At 40.2% G+C, this 19,758-nt stretch overlaps 1 protein-coding gene and 1 long non-coding RNA gene across 3 annotated transcripts in view; one reads left to right on the forward strand and one right to left on the reverse strand.

Annotated features, from left to right (window-relative positions):
• Positions 1-8,677, reverse strand: part of ZC3H12B (zinc finger CCCH-type containing 12B) — a 39,806-nt gene extending 31,129 nt beyond the window's left edge. The window contains exon 1 of the mRNA XM_072430973.1: positions 8,558-8,677. The gene's annotated coding sequence lies outside the window, so the exon portion shown is untranslated. The remainder of the gene's footprint in view (positions 1-8,557) is intronic.
• Positions 8,678-8,957: 280 nt separating this feature from the next.
• The window catches only part of LOC140344058 (uncharacterized), a 13,542-nt gene continuing 2,741 nt past the window's right edge, over positions 8,958-19,758 (forward strand). The window contains exons 1-3 of one of the 2 annotated variants that reach the window (XR_011923472.1): positions 8,958-9,050; positions 14,349-14,853; positions 18,431-19,693. This is a non-coding gene — a long non-coding RNA (uncharacterized lncRNA). Of the gene's footprint in view, positions 9,051-14,348; positions 14,854-18,430; positions 19,718-19,758 lie in introns of those variants that run through there. The other variant, XR_011923471.1, reaches the window with a different exon arrangement.

The following is a 19,758-nucleotide window of genomic DNA, read 5'->3' on the forward strand; positions in this document are numbered from 1 at the left end:
GAGATGTTTTCTTTTCACACATTGAATGTTTGTTGTCCAAATTCAAGAAAAAAAAAAAATACTTCATTTTTTTCAACTAAACAAAAACAAAAACAGACCATAAGCAAAATCCTGGGTAACAGCACAACAGTCTACAGAACTTTAGGCTTTAAACCATTATTACTCTGCTTTAAACATTATTGTTTGCATGAACAAAACAATTATAAAGATATAGTAGGGATGAGGGGATCACATGAGTACATGATGTACAAGCTGCCTATACAAGGATCTGCTTAAACATTTAGCATATTTCTGTCTCCTTTACAGCTGGCTCGATCTGCATCAAATTTGGCCAGGCACAGTTGGGTGATTTGCTGTTTTTTTGGAGCATATTTAAAACAGGGCAAGCCACTGGATTGCTAGGGTATTAACCGATAGAAAATGGAAGCCTGTTACATTGGGTATATTGATAAAATTGTTACTGAAGTACATGTGAAAAAAAGTCTCCCAGAGATTTTTTCTTCTATTTTGGTGACTAGAAAGGGGTCCTAACTTATTTCAAGAACTGAAAAAAATATTTTACTTTAAGAACCCTGTCCAAAGTATATTTAAATGTAGGGCCCAACAATCCTAAGCAAGTGTACAAGTTTACATTTTAATTTTACAGCTGTTCTAAAGACTAAGATGCATCTTTTTTTTCTAAACGCACATTTTCTGCTATATCTGAAATCATTAAAATGTTTACAGTGTACTTTGCCCATGTGCTCCGGCCCACCCTGACTGCTAATACTCACTCTCATTCTCTGCTGTCCTGTTCACCAGTCAAGTGGAGACATACAATATTTGCCCATTCTCATACAATTCACTTTTGGATGCTGTATTGACCACTATGCTGGCCTGAGTGTATCCATGTTCTACTGTCCTTAGTCCTCGGTAACCCCAACAGATTAAAAAGGAGCTTACACAGGACTTTTTGTTTTTCCTCTCTACTCCAACATGTGAATGTAGCAGTTGCATTGAGTAATTGAGTAGAGAAAAACAAAGTATAAGCAGTATTGGCCTGCACAGATGCAGAAGGATGAGAAGTGATGGGAGAGCCTTGCCACCGACAGCCCTGGACACAGCACAGCAATGTGGAGAAGGTTTAAACAGCTGGCAATACTGACTTTACATCTGAAAATATGATTAAAGAAGTTCCCGAAAAGCTTGCATTATGAAACATTTTTCAGTCAGCCATGACTACGTTTCACTACTGTTACAATATCCTGACTATTTCTGTCTTCATTTTCATCTGCAGTTTCATATTATTGATATTATTACAAATCTGAAATAAAAATTTAGTGGAAATAATTCACTGTAATGCCAATCAGAAGACAGTTTGAAGTGATTTCAATACCATTTTTATTCATTTGGTTGCAAGATGAGAAACAATAAAAAAGCAAGTTTTAATGGACTATTTATTTCCATACAAATATTTTCTAAATAGAAAGCTATTTATAATCCTGCTTAGATTTGTCCCTTGTATAGCCAGTATAGGAGTCCGAAAAGAAAAAGTACAAGTTGCTGATATAAGAACCACTTAGAATCTACATTATTTATTAGAATGTTCTAAAAACAGAGATGTGAGTAGCTGGCTGCTCTTAACAGTATAGGCACTAATTTTTTAGACATATTGAAGGCATTTATACATAGGTCCATCTGGATAATGATAAAAAAACTCTTGAAATTAAGCATATTGACTATACTCCTTAAAGGAAAGAAACAACTTGATTATCTAATGGAAGTGAAATCTTGCCACCTGTGTCCTAATGCAGCAGTGAGTCATCCCTTTGCTTGGTGTTCAGGTAGTAACTACTAGAAGAGCACACAGATGACTCACTGCATTGTCTGTCTCTGCTCAGATATATTTGCTATTTGGGGTGCTTAGTGAGTACTGTTCTTCTTGGTGAAGAAAACAGGAAAAAAAAGAGTAACAGATGTGCATTAAAACCAGAGTAGCAGGGCATCTGACTCAGGAGCAAGTCAAATGCAATATGCTTTTGTTTTTGTCACATCTTGTTTCTTTCTTTGAAATGCTTTTGACTTACTTTTTAGTTTGTTTGCAACCTAAAAAATGGCTTTGAATTGATTCAATTTTCTTTGCATTCACATTCACTTGTATGGGAAAGTAGTTCACACACAAATGTGACAATTATGGCCAGATAAATTAGAAAATCTGCCCAAAATACCAGTTTGGCTAGGTACTGGTCCAAATCAATAATTACTATGGTGAACGACTTTAATGGCAAACATGGAAGCTGCTTCAGTGGACTTTTCAAGATCTCCAAACAACCATTGGAGTCTACAAGGGTATCGGTGGTTAGTGGGTGGCATAAAACATTGGCTTTTTAAATCACCAGTGTATATAAGCACCAGAAAAGGTCTCCCGTAAGGAATGAATTTTATTTAATTTACTTAACTTGGTCAGGCAATGGATTGTTAGGCAATGCTTTGGCGTTTGATAAAAAATATCACTTCAGCTGACAAGTCCAGACTTTTCGTAAGAGTAAATAAAACAACACACCACTGTGAAATAACACAGCAGCAACAATATTATTGTCAATCAAAATAACCTGCAGCCAGCTTTTGGTTTGGAACTATGATAAAGCAGAAGCATAGTGGGTTGTCTACTTGGCTGCTGCAAGAGTGATGTAAGATGCTATCTATGCCACTGAGCTGAGTCAGGGATGCTTCTGAAAAAAGATATTAAGCTAAGGAACCATCACTGTTTGTTTGTTGAAAAGCGGTGGATGACCATGGTTTCCTGAACAGATTCGGTGATGTGAAAAGCAATACTGCAGAATAACCCAATAGTAAATATGCCCAAATCACTGCATACAGAGGCTTGTAAACACTGCTAAACACAACATAAAAAGTCCAATACATTAAAAGCTAATAGTCTAGGCATTTGTGGAGAACTTGCAGTGCAATATTTATGCAAGCCAACTAAAAAGATGGGCAGTTCTTTTACCAAGATAAAGTTTTGGCTGTACTGTACAGTTTCCTGTAATGCAGCATGACCATCCAGGAGTTAATCTGATTCTACTTCTTTACTTAATAAGGTTTTTCAGCTTATTATGCTATCTCTGTCTGTCTGCCTGCATCTTCCTTTTTCTTGCCACCCACATAAGTTGTAAGAGGACAAGAGTCTGTGACTTAGCACAATTGGGTTTTACAGGCAGGGAGCGTGACTATGATTCACTCCCCTGTGAGGAACCAGTTCTATTGTTTATTTTAACCAGAGGATGGGATTGCGGTGCACTGAGGTGTAAGTTAGCTTAGGTTTTAAAAGAACTGCATTCACCTGTGAGCCCAGTGCACATGATACAGAACCCACAGAGAGCAGATACTCCATGCCATAGGATCACTATAAAAAAAAGACTGGCGATGGAATAAGGGGCAAGTATTTTTTATATAGGGACAAGTACTTAGTATATCTGATTATAAATCTTCAGGGGCCAGAGCTCCTCTGCTACTGTCCTGTCAACCACCTGAGCTTGCTTACTTCACATGACAGTATAAAAAAAATCCAGTTTACAGTTTTGTGATTTGAAACTGTCTCAGAAGCTGTAAGATTGTATGATATCCAGATGGGGATGGCAGCATCTATTAGACTTCAGTTGACCCCTTACACTCAAAATCAAGTACCCTGTTTCCCCGATGATAAGACACTGTCTTATTTTTTTTTGAAGGCCAAAATATGCTCTAGGGCTTATTTTCAGGGGGATGCCTTATTTACCCATGAAGAAGACTACAGTACACAGTTATTGTGGGGGGGGGGGCTTATTTTTCATTTTTACCTAAAAAGGGGGGGCTGTCTTATTTGATGGCCCTGCCTTATCATCGGGGAAACACGGTATATGATTCAGACAAAAGACAAGTAACAAGGTAAGAAAAAAAAGGTTGTTTTACAAGTAAGTCTGAACCAGTAATACAAATTCAAATGGTAAAGCTAATTTGTGCCTGCTTCTCATAAAAAAGATGGAGTTAGTAAACAAATATTTAGAGTTGCCCTTGCTAACTTTTATTTTTTGCCTAATTACTATCTGTGCTGGCCCAGCTTCTCTACCTCGTAGCAGTTAGAGAAAGAGCAAATGGTGTCATTTGAATGACAGCTCTGAGCCTTGTGGGGTCCCTGACATCCCAACTAAGATTGTGTCACCCAGAAGAAGTCTCACAGCTTTTTGGATGTCTATACATGGTATGCTTTTATAGGAAACGTATATGTATGAAATGGTAAATGTACATTTAGGGCTCTATTTAGAAAACAGGGAATCTGACATTCCCTAAAACATTCCATGGTGGGAATCAACTGCCACTGAAACACATGGACCTGGAAGATTCCATAGAGGGAATGTCGTATTCCCTATTTAATAAATGGAGCCCTAATAATACGGGGAGACACTTCACATGTTTTAAAACACTGCAATAACAAACTTTTTTTTTTTATAGGCAGGTATTAATTTCAATATAGAGTGATTATTCCAAAAAAATGATAAGCTCTATTAAGTAGATAATAAAATATTTGACCAGTCTCTTCATAATGTTTTTCTCAAAATAAAGTCAGAAAGTGAGATTTAGAATGGTTTCTTCTGCAGATACATTGCATACATGAGCAAATCAAGATGCCTGCACTTTTGTAAAACACAAAGACAAAACCAGGTTTTGTATCAATATTAACTTAGAGCCCAGCAAGATTTCATATATAAAAAACAATCATAGCTCCTTGTCCTTCTCTCAAACATGCCTTATCTCTGTGAAAGCTGAAATTACAGCAAGATGAAAGCCAGATAGCAAGATGTGGGCGGACTATGGATCCCTAACCCATTTCTAGTACTCTCTCATATTCCAAAAATAGCCATTTTTACCTTACTATTACCAATAACCAATAAATAAATCCAACAAAGGTAAACACTGGCATGAGAATAACTACAATAAACTGAACAAGAGGTCAAATCTCTTAGATTGTAAACTCTTCTGAGCCGTCTGTTACCTGCAACCCTTATTTATTGTACAGGCTGCTTAATATGTTAGATACACCAAGGATTACATAAAGCTGACAACAAAACATGTCCATTCTCTTTTATTATATCTGTAATTGTCAGCCAGTAAGAAAACAAACATTTGGGGTTAAAATGATTCTTTGAAGTTAAACTTCAGGTATTTATAAAGAACAACAAAGAACAAAATAAAACACTTTGAATTTCTTGTAAACATGCTTAGTTATTACGGCAATACATTGTCACTGTTTATTATACCTACAATTTTATTTAAATTTTTTTTTATTCTTATATTTATTTAACAAGATCACAGAAGAATACAGCTGACCATCCATCTCCAAGTATCTGTCACTCAGCTTAGACTGACCTCAATTCAAATGTATCCCGGAGAACAAAACTACAACTCAAAAACTTAAACAAGGTCCTCAAATATTTCCTATTTCAGGTAGCTGCATGACGTCACACTTGTGCAGTTACTTCTTTCAAAGCAAGATGGTGATGTACAAATGTGTCCATGAATTTACATACTCAAACTATTTTATTGTTGCACCAATTCTTTACGTAAATTTAATAATATCATACACTAATTATCTTTCAAACTACTTTTAAGTACATTAATATTTGAAAGGAATATCCAACCTCTCATACCTTCAGGCCACATCCCTAACAATACACCAAAAACAATATGAATCCAAAATTTTAATTCCACCATGGGACTTTCTTAAGGCTGATCAGTACAAATTTGCTCAAACTTATCAAACAGTATAAATTAAAAAGTATATAATTTTTTTAGACAATTAATAAAATATGTCTTACATTTAAAACTTAGATTAAAAATGTGCAAACCCAATATTATTCCTGTTAGGGCCATGCTGCTCCCCTCAGAGGTCATCACCTCTGCCCTAGGCAAAGGAACTTTGCGGATAGAGGTAAAACAGCATGGCAGTGGATTGTTGATCTGACATTTTGATATGAGAATTACAGTTTGATTACAAGTGGATTCTTAATGGATTCCTATATTGGATTTATGCATATATAAGGATTTGAATATGAAATTGATGAAGAGGACCTCTGCAAACAATTGACTAAGTTGCTGGAAACATTTCATATTTTGCTGCTTCTGTCCATTACCACCTTTTATAGGTGAGACTTAATTTGCGTCAAACATCAGATATTCCTGCTATGTTCCCGAAGAAGCGGAATTTATCCAAGAAACGCGTCGATACCAAGAGGGAGCACCCTAAATAGGGTGACCCTAACAGGAATAATATTGGTTTTGCACATTTTTAATCTAAGTTTTTTATGTAAGACATGTTTTATTAATTGTCTAATAAAATTATTTACTTACACTATTTGACAAAAATTTAGCAAATTTGTACTGATCTGCCTTGAAAGTCCCATGGTGGAATTCAAATTTTGGATTCATATGGTTTTTAGTACTTTTAAGTACATAATTAAATAATTATATGAAAGCATCTGAAAAAAGGATTGCTGTTGATGCCCTACCTCTTAAAGAAATTTCTTCAATACATTTCAAGGAGTTTACAGATATAAATTCAAGTCAACTTGTGTGTAAATAATTCAGTTGAATACCACAGTTAATTCATTGCCTATATTAGAACAAAAAAACATTTATTATAGCCAAATAAAACAAAAGATGAGATGAAACCAGTTTTCTTATTCCTGAAGTATTAAAGTGGAGAAAATGAATGGGATGCACATAAATAATCCATGAGATGAAGGTAGTGTTTCTCAATGGAACCCTAGGGTCCCTCCAGGGGTTGCTGGGGGTTCCTTGAGTCATGAGCGATTTGTGCCTCTCAGGTCAGGTTATCTGACACCAATGATCTTTTTGGCTGTCTATAAGGGTGACATTCTTCCCACCGGCTGGCAATGTAATAGGCATTTGCCCACTGACTATCATACTAATATACGGTGAGCTGTGGATTTGTTTATTAAAGCAGGAGATCCCTATACCATTATATTTCTTTCAATGGTTTCCCCATTTTAAAAAAGGTTGAGAAAGCCTGAATGAAGGCAATGGATGGCTGATCCATGACCAGAGAAATAGTGAGGTCTTTAGTAAATGGAAAAGGCAGCAATCAACAGATTTTACACACTGTACAAGGAAGCACAGCTTGGGACACTGGAAACACTGGAGGGTCTATTAACAAGGATGATGTGATTGATAAGAGAAAGATGGACTGAGTTATGAAGACCAATATCAAATAGGTATTAAGGTGACAAATTGATCTGAAGCATTGAGGAATATGGAGTGTGGGGATTCTTAGAAGAAAAATAGGATAATAGGTTGATAGGGTAGTCAGCAGTCATTGTAGTGTGAAAGAAGAGAAATCAGCTAAGAAACTGGAGACAGTAGTCAGTGAATAAATGCAACGAAGAAGAAGAAGAAGGCTAATCACTGAAAAGCTGAAATAGGGAAAAAGAGAAAGGCCAATCATTGTGTGAACTAAACCAGACTGACAGTCACCAGGAATAGGAAATGGAGGTCAGTGGTTGGCTGATAGAAATAGAAAAGAAGTAAATGATCAGGCAATAAACACCTGAAATAAGGGGGAAGGGACAGACAGAAATTATTTGAAATATAGAAGGTAAGGGTAGGTGAGGTATTCTCCAAATTCAGGAGGAAGGAAAGGGATAATTCAAATTATGAGGGGGCAGTCAATGGATGAGGAGGAAGTAGCAGACACAAATGAGTGAACTACACAAGAGGGTTGGTGAGGTATTCACAACATTCAGGAGGAGAAGTGGGGGCCTGCAAATGATGTGAATTAGGAGGAAAAAACTAAAATAGGAAGAAAGAACCTGATCTAGAACAGAAGATCACAAACATTGGTCATCATATCAATGCACCAAGAAGGAGAGGAAGGGGCAGCAACAATGCCTGAACATAGTGATGGTGAGGAACAGATCTGTTTAGGAGGAAGGGAAGAAGAAGCCAATTGATGATATAAAAAAAAAACAACTGCCATTGGAAGACTAAAGAAGAATAGCAATGTCTAGGTATCAAAGATAATAAATACCTAAAATGCGTTTGTGCATGAAAAGGGGAGATAAAAGAATGAGGAAACGGGTAACTTCTGAGTTTACGGAACAGAATACTGGTGACCACAGGGTTCCATCGGCTTTTATCAATCCCTGAGGAACCTGAGTAATCTTCAGAGGTCTGTGGACTTTATTTGATGCTATTTGCATTGACTTCCGGTGGAAAGAAAGCTCCACCAACATTTGTGGTCACAATTCCGCTAAAAGGGTCCATGGTTTCAGGTTGAGATTGGGAATGGCCAAGTTAGGTGGTGGAGGAACAGAGAATGGCCATACCTTTTAAACATCATTCATGATGATTGTAAAAATCCATATAAACAGATCTGAAAACAAGGATTGTGTAGCTATGAAAAGTGCAAGGATAGCAATACAAAGTGTCAGGTGTCTCAGACAGGAAGCACTGGCTGGGGGTAACACATAAAAGGTCAATGGAAGGGTCATTGATAGAGGCGGCACACCACCTTGACACTCACCCCGCTCTCCCGCTGCTCCTCCTGCCCAGCTCCATGTACGTCTGATGGAGATGTTTAGTCTGGAGTACGGCAGCTCTTACTGTCAGTCGCCTTGGTGACCAACTGCTAGCACAATATGAGGCTCAGTGCTCCGAAACAGGCCCCAGCCAGACCTAAGGCCAGGGGGGGGCACACACCGAACCCAGCCCACACCATCGTCCAGGCCTTGCCGCTCCCTCCTCCATGCTAGCCAGCCCGAAGCCCCCGGCTGCAGCACCAACGTTACCTGCAGCTGCCCACACTGCTGACGAAAAGCCTGTCGGGGAAAAGAAGAGGAGTGCAGAGTCTGAGGGAGAAGAGGCGGGTTTAATCGCCTTCGACACTGAGGGTAGATGGGGAGAGGAGACAAGCATCACCATGGCAACCGGACCCGCTGGAAGCTGCACACATGAAAGATGGCACTCCAAGAGGCTGTAGAGAGGCTGCGTGTCAGCCTGGGAGAGGGCTGTGTGGGGTGAGGAGCTTCATTCTCTTTGCACACCGCCTGCAATATTCTACTACTAATTCAATACCTATGCTGCCATATACTGCCACATACCCAACATATACATCCAGACTTTTTAAGTAAGATATGTAAAAAAATATATAAAATATATACGTTTTATCTGCCAGTGTGTTCTCAGTTCTGGTATTCTAGATTTTCACCTAGGTTTGACCTCAGCTTGCCTGTGACCTTGCCTCTTTTGTCACCTGCCCTGATCTTAGCCTGTTTTACCACACCACGTTATCTTGCTGTGTTCTTGCCTGATAAACATTCCTATGCTAAAGCCTAGCAAAGATTGCAATTCATGCAGCTGGATTCTCTGCCGCTCGCATACCCTCCGAAACTTCTCCTGCAGTGCCAGCAACTGACCTTCGTACAGCCTACAATCCATGGCTACCATGTTGATGACAATCCCCAGGAATGCCAGCTCTGTGGGCGGGTCTTATCCGCCACCAAAGAATCACTAAAATGCTCCACAAAAAACTAAAATGTAGCCAAGAGAGCCTGACAAGGTGGGAAGATGGTGGTGGACCTTGAAGCAAACATTACACCTCACAACAGATGAAATCCCACACACTTACCTGTTCCCCCATGTCCACAGCACTGGTGCCAGCTCCCTGGCTCCACGCTGACTCATGACCCTCCAATCCCAGTCCAACCATGGGCCCTACTCCTGCACTGGCCACCAACTCAAAGGATGCTTTACCAAGCACCAAGACTAGCTCAGCTAAAACTTGTGATGACCTCAACCCCCTTCCTAACCATTATGACTGGGGTCCCACCCTTACCTCTGCCCTCCCACCAATCCTCAGGCTGACCCTTCTATAACCACAAAACAAATTTTAACCCTCGCCTGTCTGTTTTGCTAATCACCCCCTATGCTGCCCTAACTCGCATGTTCCAGGCCTGTCTTAAAAAATGGTATGGGGTAGGCACAAAAAAGTTATAAACAATCAGAGGCGAGTGTACGAGCACACTCGAGTCCGGACCGCGGTAAACCGCGCTCGCTGGTCGCGCGTACTTTCGCGCTTCCAGCGAGCGCGGATTTTAATGATGAATCGGGCTGTGTGTCTATGGTGTGGATCAGTACTTTCTTCTTTCCAGTCATATCAGGAATTTTTTTATTCGCCTGGGGTCACCTCTCCAAGGATTGGGGTGACTTTTCACTATGATGGTTATGGGGCATACTTCCAAGGGGCCTGGAGGGCAGGTCCCTGGCTTGCGGAATAGAAGGAAGCAGGACTCCTGTCTAACCTTGTAGGTCTTTGGCAAATTGTGTTGGTGTTGATCTGCGTCAAGCAACATGGGCAGCCTATTCTTCAGTATGGTCAGAATGGTTTCAATTTTGTGGGGTTTGTGGCTGTGGTCAATCTGAGGAGGAGTATTGGTGCATGTTGTTATCATTTTTGTGTCAATGTTTTGCAGAGCAAGTGTCACTTTCTGTAGTCAATTGCAAAATGGCTGGTTTTGCCTTTCTTTTTGAACTGTTGGGTATGCGGGACCTTAGTAAAAAAATGTTGGAGCTCCACCCAGTGTCCTTTGCATTGTTGTTGTCCTTGTTGAGCAGAGTGGAGTTTATGTATGTGTTGAGTTGAGTTTAAGACTTTTTTGGGGCATTGAGGATTGGCAAACTGAGTCCATCAGCATGGTGTTTTGGGGGGTTGTGGGTAGGTGATGTGGCTTAGTCACAGTGATGGGTACATTTGTGGGTTCCCCAGTCTAAGATGAATCAGTTGTGTAGGGGTTTTTGGTATTGAGGTGGCAAGAGTGGATGGGAGGTTAGCATGCCCTGTGGCAGTAGTCGAAGCCCATTTGCAAGTAGGTAGGAGATGGCACGCTTTTGGTTGATTTATTGTGGTTCATTTGTGTCTGCTCTGTCCAGTTTTTGGCAGTGTTTCACAAGTGAGTGAGAGGTGGAAACTACCTAGCCTATAAATTGTCAAAAAATGTAGGCCTACCCCAGAAATGGTAAATAAAGTATTGAGCAAAAAAAAAGATAGAGAGACTGGGGTTTGTAGGCAATTGTAGGTGACTGTATATCTATACATAGCTCTTCCCTGTCAAAATAAATTAGGTGAGTAAAAGTGATGCAATGTCGAGTCCCGGCGTCCTTCGCCTGTATCCAATATATGTTGTTACTATTATAATACCCTTTTACTTCATTTGATGCTCATATTTTGTTTGCTGTATTTGACTTTGATTGTAACATTTTTTTTTCATGTAAACACACCCAATATTATGATTCTCATATGTATCATCTTTTCATATAGTCACATGCTTGCGGTCCACAAGTCCCCCGAAGAAGCCAATACAGGCGAAACGCATCAGGACTCTACATTGCATTGTTTTTACTCTCTTTATTTATTATTCAGCATAATGACACTGAAGAGCTTTGTCATAGTCCCCAGTGTAATACATACAGTACCACCCTCAGCTATTTTGGAGAGGGTGGGACTTTGTTTCTAATCTGAATTTTGTATGAACTGTGTGTTATATGAAGCTAGTATAACTCACTATACAATACAGATTATACAATTTCCTACAAACCCCAGTCTCTCTATCTCTTTCTTTGCTCAATACTGCGTTTCACAAGGGTTTGGTGGCCGAGGGGTTGAATGAGCTAGAGTTTTTCTCTCATTCTTTTAGAATCTGTGCTGCCAAGCTATGTCCAATGGCATTTGCTTCCTAGATAGTTAGAAGGTGGATTTTTTTTGGTTTCAGTTTGGGGGGGGGGGGGTGGACTGCTTAGGGTGCCGGTGGAAGGGTGTTGTTGCTGTTGGATATGTGCTGGTATTCCTGTATTGTTCTTGTCCTAGGTTCCTATACTGGACTGGTGTGGATCGTAGGACATTCCTATGTCTAGTGGGGTGCTCAGAGACCAACAATCTGCCAAGATGGCAGACAATTTGGCATTCTGCACTTGGAAGGTGTGGTTTGATGGATCAGAGTGGCTGGCAAGCAATAGAGCAGGGTGAACCTCAAAATCCACGCATTTGAAAGATTGGATGGACCCAATGACATTGTGGTGCATGCGGGAGGTAATTATTTGGGCTTGTGTCCTGTGCAGGAGTTGATTTGAGACATAAAGTGGAACTTTCTGTTGTTGTGTACCACATTCCCCAGCCTGGTTGTAGTGTAGTCAGATATTGTGGCCAGGTCTTTTTGACCAAACAGCTTGGTCCATGGAGAGATTGAACAAGATGCAGATTAAGTTGAATAAGGAGGTGTGTCAGTTTGTGGTGTGAATTGGGGGCATTGGGGAAGTGGATATTAGTTTATATTTGCAATGGGATAGTATCCATCTAAATGCTGTGGGCACAGATTTGTGGTGTCTTGGGATTCAGAGGGGTATTCAGAGGGCATTGAGGGGTTTGGAGGGGCGCAGAAGCTTGAGGTTTCTTGCTTGTGGCACGGTGGCAGTTGAGGTCCTAGAGGGTAGTTTTTTTTGGTGTAGGTGAACTAAGTTTTAGTGTGGGATAGGTTGCAAGGGGTTTTTGATATTTTTCCCGAGCTGGGCGGTTGTGCAGCTAGTAGCAGCAATATCAGGTGGGTGCAGTTGTGTCCCAATTATGTTGAAAGCCTTTAAAGAGCAGAAACCTGGGAAGATGTTGATTAGGAATTTGTTATTGTATTGTTATGTTAGTTTGTTTTTATTATGTTTATTTTGATGGTATGGCATGTCAATGTGAAAGTTTGATAAGATTTAAGAGTAAGTGTAATTATATCAGGCCCATGGGCCATTTGACCACAATAAGAGTGTTGTCTTTAATGGGGTAATGGGGTTTGCTAAGTTGGTATAAGAGGAGGTCTTTAAGTTTCTGTTAATCCAAAGTCATGTCATAATATTGATGTATTGGAAATTATGTTTTTAGAGATGTCATATCACAAGCAATAATAAGAAAAATTATACTGCTTACACTTTATTTATTTTACAGTAGCACAGAAATGTAACTGTACCAAATGGTCTTCTTTGGTAAATATGAACTGCAATTGATGTTCTTTAGCTTTAGTGATGTACAATGTGAACAAAGATGACTAAGAGTGTCTTTACTAATACACAATATTGAATATACTAAATGTGCTGACTGCTGCTAATTTAACAACACTGACTACCTATGCATGGCACTACAAGTAGCAGCAACCACAATTGTACCTTCAGTGCATGTGCAGTCAGTGAACAGCACCTAAGAGTGTAATACACACAAAATAACTTGCGCTAAATGTGCTGACTGCTGACAATTTAACCAAACTGACTAGATAGTAGCTCATGTAAAAGACATAAAATGCCCTATAAAACACTGAACTATGCAGCTAACAATGAACTTAGAAGGCTCCTACACTGTCCCTGTTACACTACAAGTCTTTCCCTGTGTCTACCCTCTACACAGTACACAAGATGGAGTGACTAACCTCTCCCTCCTTTCTTGTATATATATGTCTGTGCTCTGATCTCTCCTGATTGGCTGCTGGGCTTTGCTGTGCATCCTGGGAGCAAATGATTCACTCCCAGCCATGATTCCCACCGAGAATTTTACCGCCGCCTGCTTCTTCCCACATTAGTTCGGCAAAAACACAACCTCATGGCGAATTACAAGGTCATTCTTGCTTACATGTTCGGTAAGCAAGAAAGGCCCGATTCGCTGTGAGATTGCATTTAAAAAATCTTGCTCTCTCATCCCTATCCAGAACCCTCGCCAAGCAAGTGCTGACCACACTCTCCAAGGGTTTTAAAGTCTGTCTCAAAGAACAAGGGAGAGTCATTAGGAGGTACAGGCACATTAGCCTGTACCTACTGCTACTGCTGCTGCTACAGAAGATTCGCCTGCTGCACTTGAGGCCCCCAAGACCAAGTTCACAATACTCTCCACATGACATGGCTGTATGATTGTATTACGCCCTCCCAATTCATCTTCCAGTGTACTAGTGCTCCGCACACATCTCAGACCTGTTTGACAACTTGTGCTGCTGCCTCCAACAGTTTGCTGCTGCTGTCCTACAGTTGCAGACATCTGAGGAGTATGCCCCCTGCCAGATGCTGCAGGTTGCCCAACGCCACGCCTTCCTCTGCGTCTACCGCTTATCTTTTACTTATTGGGGCAAAAATGCACCTGTACCAAACGGTTTCTCTGGTAAATAGGGACAGGTATCAAACACTGAAATATCTGTATTTTTTATAGTGGGACAGAAATGTTTTTGTACCAAACAGTCTTCTTTGGTAAATAGCAAGTTGTATCAAACATTGAAATATCTGTATTTTTGATATTGTAGGAGAGAAATTTTTCTGTACTGAAAGTAGCTGAGGAGTTTTGCTGATTCTTGAAGTTAAGTATTTTTGTACTTTTGTTATGTTTTGTAGATGATTGAATTATGTTGAAACTAGTTGTACTCTTCTTATCAGTAAACTAGCTTCCGCTTCCCCCCTTTTTTCCTTGAAATTCTTCCTTTCTTCCCTACGGCCATATATCTGTTACTTTGACAAAAATATCTTGTTCCAAGAGAACCACAAGGACATCTGTCATGTCAGCTAATTGTCTGTAGTCATGTGATCATGCACTGAACATGCCTTTGAACTGTTATATAAACTGAGTGCAAACAATAAAGTTTTGAGAATGATCTAACTACACATTAGGTTGCGCGTGTTGTGTACTCTTTCAGCGCTGTAAACAGAAGCGATCAGAAAGAGGGAAAATTGATCTGGGATCAATAGGAGACCGCCTTAACAGTTTGGCGTCAGAAGTGGGATATCTACCTACCTTAAAAAAACCAGGATCGGGTAAATAGAAATTTTCTTTTCTACCTCTGCCCTCCCGTGTCCCTGTAGATATCTTACGAACTAAGTACTGTGGCAGTGTAGACTCCCTCATAGAAGGACTGGGTCCTTAGGAAGATTTAGGAAATCTTTTCTTGAATATGTGCACACTGATGGCTTCTGTTTAGTGTATAGAGTATAAGATTTTTGTTGCAAGTGTAAGAGATACTGTATATAAGATAAGTTTGTGTACTATTCTGGTTGCCAAGGTGAGGTTGGGTCAAACCTCACTGCTGTGGTTGCCTCGGGCAAGCAGTAACGTGACCTAAGCTGCGTTTTGGTAAGCGGTCCTGGGAACAGGAGGTCAGCCAGCACTGCAGCTACCAACTGAACTAACAAATACTGTGTACAACAGTCTGGTATTTATACTGTAATTTATACTATGGGGAACTCCCAAGGCAAGGGGAATTCCACAAAAGAGGAACAGCTCCCAGATCCACAAAAAAAAACATGTAAAGAAACTCATTAAAATCAGACAAAAACTAAAACTCACAGCCATGTCACCCAGTGATGAGGATATTCCTTATAATATTCCAGGGGAAACTCCTGTTGATTTTGTAAATCGCAGAGCAGGAGACTATTACACTGATCCTTTTACATTACATTTGAAAAATGGCACTGAAAACTTGAAATGCCCTGACCCCTTTCCCACTGGATGGATCATTCTCTAAATTCCATATTAGTTGTATTTTAGAAATGTGTTTTAGTAATCTAAACGGGTGGGGATATAAATTAGATCCACGAGTTCCCGAGTGGGACCGGCAATACATGAAGACTTGCAGAGAAGTCTGGTATACTTTGAAAATGTATTGGAAAGATTACAATCCCTGTAAAGAGAAAATTGTTGCCCGAATCACATCCTCTATTCCACCCCCGTATACACCCTTATACCCACAACTAACAGCAGAAACACAAAGGAGAACACAGGAGGATGAGGATTATGAGCACGATATCTGTCTAATACAGTCCTCTGTCACCCAGCAGCAGTGCTACACATCATCCACTGTTGTGTACTTAACCCGAAAAACTTATGTGGGACCAAGTTCATAGTGAATTTGTTAGGATACATGGAGATAGAAAATCAATGGCCACGGAATTAGCATACAAACAGAAAGCAGGAGAAACCGTAAGTGATTATGCTTGAAGGTTTAGGAACGTGTGGAAGGAAGAGGAAGGTCTAGGATTAGGAGGAGATTTGAATGTTGTTTTTACTGATTAATGGATTAATCCCTGAACATGCTAAAACTGCCAAAATGATTATTGATAATTGGAGCATATTACCCCCGCAGGATATAATGGGACAATTGTTAAGTAAAGACGTGGCAGGTTGCTTTGAGCTACCTAAACCGTCAAAACCCCATGTGCAGGGACTCCATTATTCAGGGAAACCTGGAGGGTACAGAGGAAAAGGTAGAGGCAAAGGAGGTAGACAGGACAGGAATGACAATAGAGAATATGGAAATGTTAGAAGGGATCAAGCATGTTTTGCCTGTGGACAGGAAGCTCATTGGGCCAGGGACTGCCCTACACACCAACAGCAGTCAGTACAGCAGCAAACACATAGCACGCCAATGCATGCTAAAAGTGTTAAAGGAATCCCAGACCTCTGCCCCTGCATTGGGAATGCCGAATTTCAATGTACCATTTGTATTGTATGCAAGAGAGAATTGTAAAACCATGGCTGCTGTACTTGCTCAGATGCATGGTGGTAAATTGAGGCCTGTGGCATATATCTCTAAGACACTGCCTGTTACTGTGCAAGGCATGCCAGCCTGTCTCCGTATGCTGGCGGCATGTGCAATGGCTATAGAAATTGTCTCACTTGTAACTTTGGGTCACAAGATGATACTTTACACATCCTATGCTGTACTACACTTGCTTAAGAATTTAACCACTCAACACATAACAGCACAAAGGTTGTCTGGTTATGAAGTTATCCTAACATCCACTGCAGGATTAGGTGTAAAATATGTTCCTGCTACCAGCGGTCTTGTCGCTGTGCTCAACGCACTCTTAGGTCCCAAAGGGCCGGAGGATGAAGTACCAGAGTCACACTCATGCATCACTGAAATACATAACACATCAACACCACGTTCAGACTTATCCACAACACCCATTCCTCTAGCATAAAATGTTTTTGTAGATGGGTCTTGTTTGCGACCCTCTGACAAAACTTATTTAGCTGGATATGCCGTGGTACAGCTCCCAGACACAGTCCTTGAAGCTGCCCCACTCTCTGTTAACTTTTCCCAAGCTGCAGATTTGATAGCACTCACCAGAGCCTGTGAAATTATGGCAGGAAAAGCTGTAAACATATTCACTGACTCCCGCTATGCTTTTGGAGTTGTACATGATTTTGGCAGCGAAGAGGTTTTACCACAGCTGATGGAAAACCAATTCAGCACTCCACATTAATTTCAAAATTTTTACAAGCCATTCACCTCTCCAATCAAATAGCAATTGTCAAATGTGAAGCACACACTTCCTCCAATTCCTTCAATGCCAGGGGCAACGGACTAGCAGATTTTCATGCCAATGCCGCTGCTTAGTCTACTATACAGACCACTAGTCCCCCTGATACACTTCTGCTCGCCATCCCAGCTTCCACTGAAACACACTTCTAACACAATTATAGTCCTTTGCCACCTCACAGGACCTCTGGGAAAAGGAAGGATTGACCTTGGATTCCTTTGGAATCTGGTCAAAAGGAGGGATAGTAGGGCTACCCCAAATAGCAGTACCCCTCATTGTTTTTAAAATTCACGGTATAAGACACAAAAGCATTAAGACCACAACACATGAAATAAACAAGCGATTTTGTGCCCAGAATTTAAAGGAACATACGCAAGCCATACTTTCCCTTTTGTTTAACATGTGCTAGAAATAACGTGCGAGGAAAGAAAGAAGGACAACATGAACATTTGTTACCACCACAGGGTCCATTTCAGCAGTTACAAATTGATTTCACACACATGCCAAAGGCTTCCAATGGATGTCGGATAATGTTAGTGATTACAGATAGATTCAGCATGTGGGTAGAAGCTTTTGTAGTCAGGAAAGAAAATGCAAGGCCAGTAGCTAAGATACTATGCAAGGAGATCATCCCCAGATTTGGATGCCCAGTGAGAATAAGCTCAGACAATGGCAATCCATTCACTTCTAAAGTCATGCAGGAAATTAAAAAAATTATGAACATAGAATGGAAGTTCCACATCCCATATCACCCCCAGAGTGCTGGAGTAGTAGAAAGGATGAATAGGACATTGAAAGACAAATTTAGGAAAGCAACAAGAGGGACATTAGTGGAACCAATACCTACCAGCCGTGCTAGCAGAAATAAGACTGACACCCAATCCAGTTAATAAGCTATCACCCTTTGAAAATTTAATGGGATGTCCATTCCCAAACCCCTTGGGCCAAAGAACCCCTTATCTTACTACCAGGGGACTTACAACAAATTCAGGATCAATATGTAGCCAAGTTAATTGAAAAATTGAACAGCAACTAGGGAAATATCTCTCTCTCTTTTCCTCTCCTACAGATCAACCGACACACCCATTCAAGCCCGGGGACATAGTGTTGGTCAAAGCTCTGCACAAGCACAACTTCTTGGATCCACCCTTTCGACCTCCAGTCACTGTGCAAGCCATCTCTAGAACAGCCGTGCTGACCAGTAGAGGACCCACCTGGATACACGCCTCAAGAGTGAAAAAGGCACCACTGATCCAGCGCCAAGATGATGCTTCTTGATCCACAAGTACCAGCACAGGTGCTTGTCTGCAGTTTTGGAGTCCTGATGATCATATTCTGCCTTTTTTGGGTCACAACAACTTACCACTATCACCCTCAAGATTTGCCCTTTATTTGCCTCCAATCAAACCATAGCCTAAAGAATGATTCTACCCTGTCTATGTACTGACGAGGATTTGAGTATAGTGATTGGACTGATTTCTGGGGTAACATATGGGAACGTCTTGCGAAAAAATAAATAATAGCTCCAGTTTTTGCTTATCTGTTATGCATAGTACTCAAGATATGTTAACTTCTTGTTTGATTGCTGTCTCCACTCCAGTCAGCATACTGCTTAGAGTCTTTAGCAATATCTACAATGACACTGATGTTACTGAAAATGATATACGTTTGCTTCATAACCCGAATAACTTTTGCAAAAACTAAACCTATGATTCCCCAGGAAAATGTATGATATTTACAAAGGGAGATGTATGTTACCATATGACTTGTAACCCTCTGTAGGATGACAGTACTACTTTTGTGAATAGCAAGAGGTATCAAAGACTAAAATATCTGTTTTTTTTATAGTAGGACAGAAATTTTTCTGTACCAAACGGTCTTCTTTGGCAAATAGCAGGAAATATCAAACACTGAAATATCTGTTTTTTTTATGGTAGGACAAAAATTTTTCTGTACCATATGGGCTTCTTTGATAAATAGGAAGTATCACACACTGAAATATTTGTATTTTTTTCATAGTAGGACGGAAATGTTTCTGTACCAAACGGTTCTCTTTGGTAAAAAGCAGCAAGTATCACACGCTGAAATATCTGTATTTTTTTATAGTAGGACAGAAATATTTCTGTACAAAATGGTCTTTTTTGGTAAATAGCAAGAAGTGTCAAACACTGAAATATCTGTATTTTTTTATAGTAAGACAGACATTTTTCTGTACCAAACCGGCTTCTTTAGTAAACAGCAAGAGGTATCAAACACTGAAATATCTGTATTTTTTTATAGTAGGACAGGAATTTTTCTGTATTAAACGGGCATCTTTATTAAATAGCAAGAGGTATCAAACACTGAAATATCTGTATTTTTTTATAGTAGGACAGGAATTTTTCTGTACTAAACGGG

Source organism: Pyxicephalus adspersus, chromosome Z, assembly GCF_032062135.1.
Source record: "Pyxicephalus adspersus chromosome Z, UCB_Pads_2.0, whole genome shotgun sequence".
Classification (NCBI taxonomy): Eukaryota; Metazoa; Chordata; class Amphibia; order Anura; family Pyxicephalidae; genus Pyxicephalus; species Pyxicephalus adspersus.